The following is a 16,084-nucleotide window of genomic DNA, read 5'->3' on the forward strand; positions in this document are numbered from 1 at the left end:
GTTTAGTTTCTCAAGGAGAAGGTTCTTTGATGTGCCCCAAAGAACTTCTGGGGTGCTATGGGCCCATAACACTTTTATCTAAGAATTACTTAGTGAAAATCAAAGCTGGCCTTTTTCTTCAGAAGGAAATTCCTCAAATTAGTTCAACTGCCTTGTGATCCAGAATTTTTTCCTCTTTGGGGTCCTTGGAGAGCAGCACAGGATAGAAGACAAAGAAGATTCAGTTCTATGTCCTTTTTATTCAGCTGAGCCGAAGACTGAGCCAGTGCTGTCTAGCACAATGACCTCTTGTCCTTTGTTTGCCAATATAGGCCTCTGATAGGAGTTGCAGCTAATTTAGGCTGTTCTCCCTTATTTCCTCTTCTGCCTTCCAGGAGAAATTCTGTAAGAGCTCCAAGGAGAAGAGTGGTGGCTCAGTTAAGAAATATGGGGATCAAGTCAATTTTCATGAATTAAGAACTGGCTTAAAATTTATTTGCATTCAGTTTACTAGGTCCCATTATGTTCCTCTTGTGAAAGTAGGGAAAGAATATGGTCTAGTGTCAAGGGACACTGGATTTGGCATCAAAAGATCTGGATTTACTTCCTGGCTATTCTATTTGCTTCCTGTTGTTACTGGGGGGAAATGGGATACGGGTTTGGGTTAGGGGATGGGGTTCTTAGGAATTCCTCTTTAAAGAATTACACCCTCTTTCTTGCACACAAAAGTAGTTAGAATAAGGTGATAGTTTATTTAGGAGCAAGGGAAGGGAAGGGTGGGGGGGAGGGAAACCATGAAAGAAATCCTTGGACTTTTCATAGGGAGATTGGCATAAAGCACATGGCTCAGAGGTACCAAATCTCCTCAAACAGGAGACTGGAAGGTACTTTTATAGAGGACTGATGGGGGTGGACCATCTGCCTGTGAAAAGTTTCCTTTAGTGAGAGAGGACCATGCCCCACTGGTGGTAGCTGGGGGAATTGGGTGAGGAGTGGAGGACCATCCCCCACTGGTAGTGACTAGAGGAATTGGGTGAGGGGTGGCTACAGGTCTCTCTTCAGGACACAAAGGCCGAAGCCACACCCAAATTTATCTCCCCAGGGTAAGGGAGACCAGAATGAAGGGTAGGAATTCGAAGCTAGCTCAGTCCGATTTGGTTCAGTTTATCTCTCTAGGCGTTATCTGTCCTCTGGTTTAGTTTCTCAAGGAGAAGGTTCTTTGATGTGCCCCAGAGAACTCACCCCATGACATTGTGGCCTTGGTCAAATGACTTCATCTCTATGAGCTTCTGCTTTTTCATTTGTAACATGAACAGAATGGAGGGAATTCTGTTTAAGCTCCCTCTCAACTCTGAAGTTCTATTGTGACTTTAGGTCTTTGTCAGTAAAGCTGGTTGTGCTTTTTGTTTGGTCATTTCAGTGGTCTCAAACTCTTTGTAACCCCATTTGGGGTTTTCTTAGCAGAGATACTGGAGTGGTTTGCCATTTCCTTCTCCAGGTCATTTTACAGATGCAGAAGCTGAGGCAAACAAAGTTAAGTGACTTGCCCTTACAGGGTCACATAGTTCCTAAGTGTCTGAGGCCAGATTTGAACTCAGGAAGATGAGTCTTCTTGACTCCAGATCCAACACTCTATTTCCTGGGCCACCTAGCTGCCCTCTAGTTGTGTTGGGAAAAGATTTTAAATAGTTTCTTAAAAAACACTGATAAGTTCAAGGGGATGGGAGCTCCATATCAGCAGGACACTGAAAGAATGCTATATTATCAAGCTTAGTTAGACCCAAAATATGTTGAGGGCCAGTATTCTTCAGATTTTTTGGCACTGTTCCTGAGCTTCATCTCAGAAAATAAAGACAAGATTCTGCTTGATAGAGAAGAAAAGAAATAAGCATTGAAGTGGCTACTGTGTGTGAAGCACTGCACTAAACACTTTGCAAATATAATCTCATTTAATCCTCACAAGAACTCTGAGAGAAAGATGCCATTACTGTCTTCATTTTACAATCGCGAAATTGAGGTAGACAGAGGTTGAGTGACATGCCCAGAGTCACACAGCTAGTGGATGAAGCCACATTTGAACTCAGGACATTCTGCCTCCAGACAGTACTCTATCTGTAGTGGGATGTGGGACCCCCAAGAAACCCAAAGACCATAACCCCCAAGGAATCCTTCAACATCCCCAAGGGAAAAGCAACTCTGCCTCCCACCTCAGGAAAGGGGTATGGCTAAACACAAAGACCTTGCTCTGAAAGGAACAAAGATGATACATTGATATGGATGGGTGTTATTTATAGTCTAGGCACTCCTTTTCAGTTGTTTTGCCCCCTCCCAGTGCTTTGCATCCTCTCCCAGTTGCTTTGCATCTCCTCCCAGTAGTTTTGAAAGCTTTGTTTGTTAATATATAAAAATGCCAGTTCTCTTGCTCAGCCAGACAGTCACCATAGTGGCACTGTTTCCCAGCTAGATATTCCTCTCTCCTAATAAATCTCTTTATTTTACAAGATTTTCTATGAACCTCCAATTCTTTGGGTAGAGTAGCCCCCCTAATCCAAGTCACAAGTCTCCTCAACATATCTACTGTTCTGCCTAGCTAGATCAGGGCCCATGGAGTACATGGACTATAAAAGAAATTATGAATTCAATAGTAAATATGTAAATTTGGTTTACAATAACTTCTATATAATGAAAAATATATATATACATACATATATATGTATATGTATATGTGTATATATATATATATATATATATATTTGGGGGGGGCAGGCCAATGGGGGTTAAATGACTTGTCCAGGGTCACACAGCTAATAAGTGTCAAGTGTCTGAGGTGAGATTTGAACTCAGGTCCTCCTGAATCCAAGACTAGTGCTTTATCCACTGCGCCACCTAGCTTCCCCGGAAAATATAATTTTTGATAATAATCCTAAAAACTCCTGGAAAGAGAACGGCAATGCACTAATAACAAGCAATTATTAAGCGGGTACTATATGCATTGGTGATACAAAGACAAAAAATAAATAATCCCCTCTCATGAGTAGTTTACAATCTGTTGGAGAAAGTATAGAACTGATCCTGAGTGCCATTTTATAGGGTTTAGATGGGGGTGGGTAAGAGTCTCTTATTGCGTGAGGGGCTGGTGGTCTTCCCGAGTTGCGCTGGGGTAGGAAGAATCCTTCGTGAGAGATCTGGTGGTGGGTGTCAACTTTGTCCTGATGGGTCTAAGCAGTCTGCTGATGGGCGGTTCCAGGTGGTCTTCTCCTGGATTACCTCATCCAGATGCTTAGGATGACTGGAATGTAGGGTGATGGTCCTGGAGCATGCTCAGTTCGATCTGTGCCGCTTATCTCCGTTAGGTGAGAGTGTGTGTCCTTGATTGTGTTCAAGGAGAGGCCTACTTGATTTCAAGGGAAAACCCCTGAGGTTTCAAGGAAAAAGTTCCTTGAACCCCCCAGAGAATTGTTGGGGTGACCAGGGCCCATAATCCTCCCATGACATTTGTAAGTTCATTGAAGACAGGTATTGTCTTTTATTTCTTTTTGTATCTCTAGTACTTTGCAAGGTGCCTGGCACATAGTAGGCACTTAATAAACATTTGTTGATTGATGATTGATAAGTCTTGTGGCTGCTACTAACTAGCTGCTGCTCAGCCAGTTGCTGAACTCAACTACATCTAATCTATCAGACACCAGGGTAAGAAGAGAGGTCTATTATAGATGGTATTGATGTGGGATGGAATTAGGGTCAAATTGCTTGTGAGTCATCCCAAAAGAATTACAAGACTCAATGACTCAGTTTTCTATTTTATTGCAATACTGTTAGTGAACACAGGAAGAGAACCAGAATAGTGGAAATGTATCTCTTGAATAGGGAAAGCAAAGACAGTTTATACTTATAGTATGGATAAATTGATTATCAGTCTTATTATAATAATCTCCACTTTAGGGAGGTACAGGGGAGGGCCTATCCTAATTTGGAATTCCCTGGGGGCTTAAGCCAATCCCTGAGGCAGGTGCCTTTTTCCGTGGAGGTGTGGTTTTGGGGTTTATACTTCATAAGGTGAATCTGGGGACAAATTTGCCCTTTCCTGCGCATGTCTCTTTCTGATTCCCATGGCTAGTTTCAAAATATCTTCATTTATCATTCATTTCTAGTTTGAATTTCTATACCCTGTCAGTGTATCATTGTGTATCATTGTTAAAGGTCTTTTTGACCTAGCCCTTTATGTTCTTGTTATGTGTGAGGGAAAAATTCATCCTCTTCTCAATAATTCTCAGGACCTCAGCAGCGAGGTGACAAAGGCTTTATTTTCTTCTCATGAGAAGGAGGCACCCTAGTGTGCAGCTAGTGGGTGCCCTGAAAGGGGGCTCACAGGCCCTGTTTTATACCCTAGTCCCTAACTCGAATGGACCTTCCCCTTTTTCATCACTGGTCGGGGTTACAATCTACGTGCAAAAACTAGGTAATCACAACGCAGTATTCCCACCCCTCTTCCTTGTATGGGCATAACTCAGGAGTGGACCTTATACTTCCTTATATGGACAGAACTCTGGAGAGGACCTAATTGAGACCAGGGCTCCTTGAACCATGTGACCTTGCTAACCTGAGGGGAAGGAGGGGATCTGAGACCTTTGTCCTACAAACAGGTCAGGGAAGTATGACTGACTGTTATATCCACATTGAGAGGAGACAACTACTCATTTCTCACATTAAGGGTACTGATTAATGTGGGTATGCAAGAAGCTAGACCCTGACTTATGTTAATGAAGAAGTTGTCCATTAACTGGGGTCTGAACCTCTTTTAGAGCTCATATATGAATTAGAGCTTGGGTCTTAGGTTTTTCTGTTAACCCCTTTTTTGCCTCCTACATTAGTATGAAAGCCTTTGTTGATGCTAGTGATCTTGAGATGGATAATCTTGGGTCTAAGGAAGCCAGCCATAAATAGCATCACTGAGGTAGATTTTCCATAATATGTATCAGGGTAAGAAAGGTTATTAGGTATATAAAAGATATTCATGAGTAAGGTAACCAAAGGGAAGAGGTAGACTTCCTGAAAGTCCAGTCACTTGTGAGGTTTTACATCCTTGTAGTCATCTTTTCTGATAAGCACAATTAACTGAGAACTGATTCATTCTCTCCTACTCCTATTCCCAAGCCAATGAATCACCTGGGGGCTAACCAATCTTTGTCAATTCCAGACACTTAATGTCTTATGGATCTCCCCCAAACAAACTATCCCCTCCCAAAGATTCCCCACCCTACTCCCTGGACTTTAGGTTATTATGTAAAAGGGTCCATTTACATTAAGTAAGTAACTTCTATACTTAACTCAAGGGCAGTTTCATAGTTCCCTTTGTTCTGTTACACCATATAAACCCTGTCCTCAGTCCCCATCTTTGGGTATTCCTAGCATTATTGCTTCACGATACTCAGAGTTATAGCTCCTCTGCCCCAGTTAAAGACTTTATTTCTCCTGTATTATTCATTAATTTTCAGATTGACACTTCAGAGAGACACTTTGTCTTTAATAACATTAAGGAATAATTATTTGGAACCTCTACCCACTTGTTATATGAAAGTTTGTAATTTCCTTGACTTTCTAATGATAGATTTCATCTCATCTGTCTGGATTATAGAAGGGCAGAGTACTAGGTCAAGGCTCTGTTTATTGATTATAAGTTTAAGCCAGGGATACAGACTGTCTGGTTTTCATGAGGATCAGTCTAGAATGAGCAGTGGTTCCAGGCTCAACAGAGTATACTTATTTATTTTTATTTTTTGTGGGGAAATGAGGGTAAGTGACTTGTCCACAGTAACACAGCTAGAACATATCAAGTGTCTGAGGCTGGATTTGAACTCAGGTCCTCCTGACTCCAGAACTAATGATGAAGCATACTATCCCTCTCCTGAGAAAGACCTGCTATTGATTGAACACAGACCAAAGCATACTATTTTCACTTTCTTTCATTTTTTTCTTTTATTTAAGTCTTCTTATACAAAATAACTAATATGGAAATGTTTTCTTTAATTGCACATGCATATCCTATATCTGATTGCTTACTGTTTCATGGAGGAGGAGGGAAGAGGAGAGAGGAAAACATAGAATTTGAAACTCAAAATTTGAAAAAAAAATCTTAAGTAATCATTTTAACATGTAATTGGGGGAAAATAAAATACATATAAGAATAAAAAAGAAATTATAGTTATCAACCAATAATCCATCTTAGCCTCTCACTCTCATAACCATAATAGAAAGTAGTCAAGAGCCAGGTTTTGAAATTTTATGCCAAAATGAAAGAAAATAGGAGAAAATTCCATGTTCTCCTGTGCTGCCAAGATGTTCCACTTGGACATGTAGCTAGCTAGGATTACAACCATTCACTTCAGGTGGAGGGAGCAGTTTCTTAGAGTGCCAAAGCAGATCATTCATACACCCAGAGAAAATCAAGTTTCAGAATATTTATTAAGTGCTTTTGTATTATAATCAAACCGATACATTCACAAATGAGAGCAGCAGGATGCTGGATGCTAATAGGTGTAAGGCAATGGTTGATGCATGCATTTGAGACCAGTAGAGCAATGGTATGCCGAGTATGTCCCCAGTCTCAGCCATTTAGCTAGTAACAGAGAGTGCCCTGAGCATCAGCCATGTGAATCATCTAACCATTTGGATGAGTGGAGTTTTATAATACTGGGCAGCACGACTTACAAGTATAGCGATATGTTTGGAATAAGAAACCTTCAATATGATTGCCAGATTAGGGAAATCTGGATGCCAAGTGCTACCCTCCCAGGATTTTTGGTTTTATCTGACTATTGGTGGCAGTTGTTCAGTAGTTAGTTAGAAAGGTGGGCGACTTTTTCACAGTGATTGCTCCCTTCAATGGGAGTCCATCTGGGAACAAAGCCAGTTGCCATGGGGACATTGCTATTCACAAGACACTTGGGTTCATGTCCTCAGCTATCTCCACTGGGGTCTGATGGGATGTAGTAGGCAAGGTGATGTTTGTTTAGCTTGCCTGGCACATACCACATCCTGTTTCTCTCAGCTATTTTGAAACTCCATTTGGACCAGCTTTCCTGTCTTGCAGCTCATAGTTGTTTGGCAATTGGATAAAGCACCTGTTACCTTTGGACTCAACATCTTGCAGAAAAGCAGCAGCTGCTTTCATTTAGATTTTTCATGGCAGGAGTCATCCTATACTATACAAATCATCATTTGAATACATTAGCTAATTTTCCTAATATTTTCCTTGGGCAGCTAGTTGGTGCAAAAGTCAGGAAGATTCATCTTTCTGAGTTCAAATCTGGCTTCAGACACTAGCTCTATGACCCTGGGCAAGTCACTTAACCCTGTTTGCCTCAGTTCCTCATTTATACGATGAGCTGGAGAAGGAAATGGAAAACCGTTCCAATATCATTGCCAAGAAAACCCCAAATTGGGTTACAAAGAATCAGATATCACTGAACAACAACTGAAAGACTGGACATTTTCCTGTACTATTTAATGTAATTTTCCCTTCCTCTTTATCCTTGTACAATGTCTCATGATTTGGGTGTACACAGCCTATGAGATACAAAAGCACAAGAGAGTCATAAAAAAATGAACTGATCCATTCATATGAACAAGTACTGCCCCAGGAAAACAAAGACAACCAGTTCCTGATCTTGAGGAGCTTACTTTGTAGTGATTTATAGTATGAATCAGTGGAAGATATGAATCACTTAGAGTCTGATGCCCACTAGGAGTAGTTATGTGGTGTAGTGGATAGAGTGCTGGCTCTGGAGCCAAGAAGATATGAGTTCAAATCTCATCTCAGACACTTAACTAGCTGTGTGGTCAAGTTACTTAATTACAATTGCTTTAAAACATCTGGGGGCCATCTCCAGTCACCCTGATGTATATCTTGCCACTGGACCCAAATGGCTCTGGCAGAGAGAATGAAGTTGCTGACCTTGCACAGCCCTCCTGACTTAAATCCATTTCACTGCAAGTCATGAAATCAACCTGATGTAATGATACTCTTGGAGAATGAAGCACAAACAACAACTGTTGAATATCTTGTTCCTCTTATCTAAACCCATGAAAATTAATAATGATAATACTATTGACATTAGTAGAGGGTAACTTTGTTCCTATGAAGATTCAGTGATATTACCCTGGAGTTCTGAATAGCAAAAAATACCCAACCTATTATCCATTGTCAATAAATACTTACTACTATAGGGCTTTTTTCCCTTTGTCTAAAAATGCCAGCTGGTTGAGTGACAACTATTTTCAGCAATATAATAATACAAGACAACTCTGGATGACTTCTGAGAAAAAATACTATCCATCCCTAGACAAAGAACTGATGGTGTCTAAATACAGATTGAAGCATACTTTTTAAATTTTTCTTGAGGCTTTTTGGGGGGGTCTATGTTTTCTTTCACAACATAACTAATCTAGAAATATGTTTTGCATGACTACACATATAACCTATATGAAATTGCTTACCTTCTCAATGAAGGGGTTGGGGAGGGAGGAAGGGAGAGAATTTGGAAATCAAAGTTTTACAGATAAATGTTAAAAATAGTTGTTACATGTAATTGGGGGAAAATAAAATGCTAAATATATATTTTTAAAAATGCCATCTGGAAAGGGGAAAGGGGAGTATACTCTTTCTAAATGTAGTAAAAAAAACAAAAACAAAAAATAAAAACCCCACATAAAACATTTATTAGTGTGATAACCTATAAAAAGACAGGCTTCCTGAATGCCCTGACCTATCAATTTTGAATTTTTATAACCAAATAATCATTAGTTTTCCACTGTTTCTAATGACATTTTAGAAATTTCAGTACAGAATTAACAATAATAATAATAACAATGATGATGTGATGTCTGTCATTTGCCTAGAGTTTTTAAGTCTGCAACACTGCTTCATATAAACTACTTCATTTGGACCTCACAACAACCCTGTGAGGCCTTTTCCTGAGAGCTCCTTTTTTCCTTGGCTTCTCATTTCCCATTTCCCAGATGCCTTCTGTGACTATTCCCTTCTTCACCCCCATCTCACTTGAAAAAATGCCCTCTTTGCCAAGATTAACTTCTTCACATGGGCAAGAGATCCCATTTTATCCCATCTTCTCCAAGAAATTGCTTCCTCTCTCATCCCCATTCTCTCATTTATGTTCAGTCTCTCCCTGTCTACTGGCTGCTTCCTCACTGTCTATAAAATATCCATGTCTCCCTTTTCCTTAAAAATCCTTCACCAGATGAATCTGTTCCTGCTTACTATCCTCCTCTGTCTCTTTATTGCCACTAAATTCCTTGAGAAGCGTGTCTAAAATTTCTAATTCCTCTCCTCTCACTCCCTTCTTAACGCTTTACAATCTAGCTACTGATCCTATTCAACTAAAACAGCTCTCTAACAATACAGTTACTAAAGATTTCTTAATTACCAAATCTAATGGCCTTTTTTCTTTCTTTTTTTTTTTTTTTTTTTTTTTTTGGTGAGGCAATTGGGGTTAAGTGACTTGCCTAGGGTCACATAGCTAGTGAGTGTTAAGTGTCTGAGGCCGGATTTGAACTCAGGTCCTCCCGACTCCAGGGCTGATGCTCTATCCACTGTGCCACCTAGCTGCCCCCTAATGGCCTTTTTTCAATCCTTTCTTCTTGACCTCTCTACAACCTTTGTTGATCATCCTTTTTTTCTGTTGTTTTTTGGGACACTCATCTCTTTTGATTCTCCTTTATATTGGACTCCTCCTTCACATTCTCTTTCCCTGGCTTTTCATGCAGGTCATACTCGCTAACCATGAGTGTTGCCCAGGGCTCTATCCTATAGCCCTCTTCTTTTCTCCCTCTATGCTGGTGATTCTAAACTCTACTTATCTAACCCTAAGCTCCCAGCTGACCTCTAGTCTCAGAATCACCAACTATTAGAAATCATGTATTGTAAACATCTTCAACTCAACATGTCCAAAACTGAACTTCCTATGTTCCCCACCCCCCACCCCCAAACACTCTCCTCTTCCAAATTTCCCTATTATTTTTGAGGGCACCACCATTCACCCAGTCTCCAAGGTTCAAAACTCTGATGTCATCCTCCATCCCTCATTCTCTCACGCCTCCATATCCAATCTGTTGCCAAGACCTGTTGACCTGCACTATTTCAATAGCCTGTTTGTTAGCCTGCTTGCTATAAGTCTTTCCCAATCCAGTCCACCCTCCATTCAGCTGTCAAAGTGATTTTCCCAAAGTACAGCCATGACTATGTCATCACACACACACATGTTCAACAAACTTCAGTGGCTCCTTATCACTCCAAGATAAAATATAAAATCCTCTGGCATTCAAAGTCCTTTATCATGCATCCCCCACTACTATTCCAACACACCTTACATCCTCTTGCTTCCAAGTACTCTTTGCTCTAGTGACATTAGCTTCTTGTGTTCCACAAGTAAGATATTCCATTTCCTGACTCCTTGCATTTTCACTGGCTGTGCCTTATGCCTGGAATTCTCTCCCTCCTCATGTCTCTCTCCTGGTTTTCCTGGCTTTCTTCAAGTCCCAGCTACAATTCCACCTTAGACAGGAAGCCTTTCCTAATTCCTCTTAATTCTATTGCTTATAGACAACTTTGTCCTTTTTATAACTTGGCCTGAGAATGAAAAACACAGGGACACTCTGACCTTGGCAAGTTGAGGTAACATGCTCAGAAAAGGCCAAATTTGTCCCCAGATTCACCTTATGACCTGCTTCAGGGATTGGCTTAGGCCCCCAGGAACTCCAAATTAGGATAGGCCCTCCTCTGTACCTCCCTAAGATGGAGATTATTATAATGAGACTGATAATCAATTTATCCATACTACAAATATAACTGTCTTTTCTTTTCCTATTCGAGAGATACCTTTCCATTTTTTCTGGTACTCTCCCTATGGTCAACAGTCTTTCAATAAAACTTGGGAAACTGAATCACTGAATCTTGTAATTCTTTTGGGATGACTCACGGTCAATCTGATCACCATAATTCCATCCCACATCAAAATTACCTATATCCTACCTAGTTCTTCCTCAAATTACAAAACAGAAAATAATTTCCACATGCATAAGGAAACTTGAAGTATCCCAGGTTATTACGGGGGCTTTACAAATCCAGTTGTTGTTGTTTCCTTAAGGAGAGAAGAATGTACCATGTGTATTATACCTGATGTCACATAAGTGCTTGGCCTGCCATTTACTGCATTTAGTGGAAACCCACTAACAAATTATGTCCTTCACCAAAGAAATGCATACTTTTTTAGATTCTGGTCCCAATTTTAGTTCCTGAGGTGGTTATATTATTTAAATTCACTGCATATTTTCATTAGGCCATAATCAATAGCTATATTTCATAGTTATAAAATCTAATAGTGTGAATGTGAATACACATGACCACTTCAGGGGAATTCACTTTTCTCACTAACTGGGACCTTGTATTCAAAAATAGTGTACAGTAGTTGTAATCTTTACCTAAACCATGAGTCTGGTGACCTTCCAACTTAAAATTTGAAGACAACCCTCTTAAAAAAGAGGACACTAAGGAAAATTCTTGATAATAGATAAACTATTCAATATTTTACAGAAAAAGTCCCACTAACTATATTTTATAAAATACATTGGCTATCCATACTATAGGGCAGCTCGGTGGCACAGTGGATAGAGTGCTAAGCTTGGAGTCAGAAAGACTCATGTTGCTGAGTTCAAATTTGGCCTTAGACACTTCCAAGCTATGTAACCCTGGACAAATCACTTAACCCTGTTTACCTCAATTTCTTCCTCTATAAAATGAACTGGAGAAGGATATAGCAAACCACTCCAGTATCTTTTCCAAGAAAACCCCAAATTGGGTCAGAGGGAGTCAGACATGCCTGAACAACAATAGCACACATACCAAAATGCCTTCTAATCTTTTATAAATCACTAAGCAGGTGAGAGGGAAAAAGCTCCTCTCAGTATAGTGATCTGATCTCAAGGTCTAAGAAGTGTCCCCCCCCTGCCCCACTGAAGTAACTGGGATAAATGATCAATGAAGTTCTAATAAACTATATGCAGTCACTTAGTTTCCAGAATCCCTGAGTTTCTTTTATCCTATTAGCCTTGGAAAGACTTCCTACTGTGAGTTTTATGGGCTTGACCTGGAAAAGAGTTATACCCATCTGAGCTCCATTGGGGTTTTTCTTCCAAGCACCTAGTGCAGAGTAAGGTGCAAGAGCTAGAACTGAGATCACTCCTGGAAGACCACGGATGATCCATGAGACCTGGGAAGCTGAGAACCTAGTGTGGAAGGAAAGGGCTAGGGGATACCAGAAATGGATTAGGCAGTGAATGGCTAAGTAGGCCATGTTGTAAAATAATTGTTGTGAAATTGTTCAAAACTGACTGCAGTCTCACCTCTTCCTCACTTTCATCGGAGTGCTTGCTAAAGAAATATGTGAGAATTCTGTAAACTTGCCAAATCCTTTCCCTTTGCCTTCCTTTTTATTTGCTAAGAAGAGGGGTGGGAGGAAGAAGTCAATCCAAGCTATAATGCAACCTGCAGCTTGCTATTTGTAATACTTTTACAGATTTTTTTGGAGGGGGGAGGTGGTGTTTGTTAATTATTTCAAGAAATCACAGACCTTAAGAGTGAATTGGTATGTGCCAATAAATTTGATAATCTAAATGAAATGAATGAATATCTACAAAAAATATAATATAATCCAATTTTTTAAAAAAGTAATTGAACAAGCCATCAATGAACTTGCTAAGGAAAAAAAAACCCAGGACCACATGGTTCACAAGTGAATTCTACCAAACATTTAAAGAACAATTAATCCCAATACCATATAAACTATTTGGGAAAATAAGTCAAGGGGTCCTACCAGATTCTTTTTATGAGACAAATATAGTGCCTATACCCAAACCAGGAACACCCAAAACAGAGGGGGAAAAATAGACCAATTTCCTTAATGAATATTGATGCAAAAATTTTAAATGAAATACTAGCAAAGAGATTACAGCAATACACCAGAAGGACAATACACTATGACCAGGTGGGATTTATACCAGGAATGCAAGGTTGGTTCAATATCAGAAAAACTATAAGCATAATTGACTATGTCAGTAACAAAACCAACAGAAATCATATGATTATCTCAATAGATGCAGAAAAAGTCTGACAAAATACAGTACACATTCCCATTAAAAACACTATAAAGCATAGGAATATTAGAGTTTAACTTAAAATGATAAGTAATATTTATCTAAATTGATCAGTGAGCACTATCTGTAATGGGGATAAGTTAGAAGCCTTCTCAATACAATCAGGGGTGAAGCAAGGATGCCCACTATCGCCTCTATGATATAATATTGTACTAGAAATGCTAGATATAGCAATAAGCAAAGAAAAAGAAATTAAAGGAATTAGAATGGGTAATGAGAAAACAAAACTGTCACTCTTTGCAGATGATATGATGGTATTGTGATATTTAAAATCTAAATTGTGGTCGCCTTAAATTAAAAAGCTTCAGTACCAGTCTTTGGGCATTAAACATTTATTAAAGCATACAGATATTTACAAAGAGTTCAGAAAGTTAAGAAAAAGAAGTCCTACCTAGCCTAGAGTTCCAGCCTGGTTGGGTTCTTCCTCAAGTCCTCCTCCATGAGCCTGCTTTAATCAGGAACTCCCCAGCAAGCTGATTGTGGGAGCTTTTTATGGGTTTGGAACAGAGGCAGTCCTTACACACTGCTTCAAGGTTGCTGTCCTCCAAATCTTTGAATTGTCTTTGAAGGTGTTCTCAAGTTGAGTTCACAGTCTAGTTTCTGAGAACAATACCTTCTTAAGGGCTAGCCAGGTGTGATTACAATCCAGTTAACTTGAAGTAGGCTTAATCAGCAGTCAATCACTCTCACTTGATTGAATCAGTATAGATTAATCTCCAGGTGGGTCTTTGAGTATCTGCTAAATCCCATTATTTCATCACAGTATACTTTAAAAATCCTAGAGAATCAACTAAAAAAAACTACTTGAAATTATTGTCAACTTTAGCAAAGTTACAGGATAGAAAATAAACCCCCATAAATCATCAGCATTCCTATATGTTACCAATAAATGTATGTGTGTGTGACCCTGTTGGAGTTTGGAAGCTTGCTTCAAGAATATGGAAATCCAATGCTTAAAGGAGTTTGTATTTTGGAATGACAAGATAACTCTGAATAAGCTCTTGGTCCCCCTTTGCTCCATGGGAGCAGTTGTGCTCACAAGGAGGAGACACATCTCTGTGCTATGACTGTTGAAGAGGAGAGTTTCCAACTCAGGCTCCGTTGAGCTGATGTTCTAGGACGTATCAAGTAAACTCTGAGACTCCTAGTGAGGCATGAGAATGGGATGAACTTTCTGCATCCCGGGATCATGAAAGCATCCCCTAAATGGAAGTAGGGGTACTCTACTAGGTATATGTAAGACTAATAAGCTTAAGGTTTTTTCTTCTTTTTTTCCTGCTTTTGTGTTTGTTCTTTCCTGATCTTAAGTGAATGACTGTTTATCCCAAGATGGACATGTCCAGACTGGGAGGTAGCGTTATGAGCTCAGGAGGTCCAGTTGTGCTTTCTAGCATATTAGATGTAGTTATAAGTTAAGTAATTGAATCTTTCTGTAAGTCATTCTATTGATGTCTTTTATGTTTATCATCTTGTGTATGTGTATATGTATGTGTATGTGTGTGTGTAGGAATAAGTTACCTCTCCCCTATCTGATTTATACTGTCCATTGAGTACTCTTTTTTTTTTTTTTGAGGAAACCCTAGATGTGAGCCATAACCAAAGCTATAAATAAATTTGTCTTGGATGCCAGAATGGGGGCTTAAAGAACTTACTAAATCTTAAGAACAGGTTGACTAGCCCTACTCTCATTAAAAGCCAGCATTCCCAGCACTGAATCTCAGTGAATCATCATCCTCAGGTATAGACCAGGGGTTTCAGTTATGGCCCTTTCCTTGTTAGAAAAGTAAAAAAAAAATAGAGCAAAAAATTTATCTTTATTCAGATATTTTAAAAATAGGATGAAATGGGTTTTATTCCTTTTTAAAAGTTTGTTACAAAAAACAGTCATAGAAACTAGATCTATGTATGATTTTACTGGTATAGGAACTCCTAAGTAATGGAATTACTTCTACCAATGCAGGTCTTTAATTTCTCTAGAACTTGAAGTTGCAGGAAGTCGGTGATAGAATTAAGAGGGTGAATGAGTTGTCCAGGGTCACATCGTCAGTATGTCTCAGACACAGGAGTAGAATCCAAGTCTTCTCAGCTCTTCAGCCAGCTCTCTGTCCACTAAACCAAGCAGCCTCTAAAAAGCAACAATAACAACAGAAAAAATCTTGCATTTATAATACAGTTATAAAAATATTCCTCTGAATATTCATATAATATTTCTAAAGGAAAGCACCACTGATAAGTCTTGATGTAAATTGTTATTCAGACTTAGGCTCTATCTCCTGCTGAATCAGATGTTGAGACATCCTCATTAAAAAATAATTTTTTTTAAAATAGGCAAGTCACCTTTAATCACTTCTTGCTTTTACTCCCTTTCGTTTGGACTTCTGTATCTTCAGACTTACTTTTTCCTGCCATTTTTCCTTTGTTTGAGTTCAACTTTTAGAGAGACAAGTTTAGCTGGAAGCCTTCCTGACCTCTTTGGGCTCCTCCCTAACTTTCCTTTCTACAGAACTGATTATCATCTGAGAAAGCAGTTACCATTTAGTGGTTTACAAACCTCTTGCAGAGCTCCAGATGAATTTTTTATAGCACTTTTCTCTGATAAAGGACTCTTTTTTTTCAAATATATAGGGAGTCAAATTTATAAAAATAAGAACCGTTCTCCAATTGATGAATTGTCATGGGATAGGAATAAGCAGTTTTCAGAATAAGAAATCAAAGCTATTTATAGTCATATTAAAATGTTCTAAATACTGTTGATTGGAGAAATGTAAATTAAAACAACTCTGTGGTAACATCTCATACCTATCAGAAATGTCAAATGCTTTAAAGGATGAGGGAAAATAGGTACATTAATGAACTCTTGGTGGAATTGTGTACTTTT

This window comes from Dromiciops gliroides, chromosome 3 (genome assembly GCF_019393635.1).
Source record: "Dromiciops gliroides isolate mDroGli1 chromosome 3, mDroGli1.pri, whole genome shotgun sequence".
NCBI classification, from domain to species: Eukaryota; Metazoa; Chordata; class Mammalia; order Microbiotheria; family Microbiotheriidae; genus Dromiciops; species Dromiciops gliroides.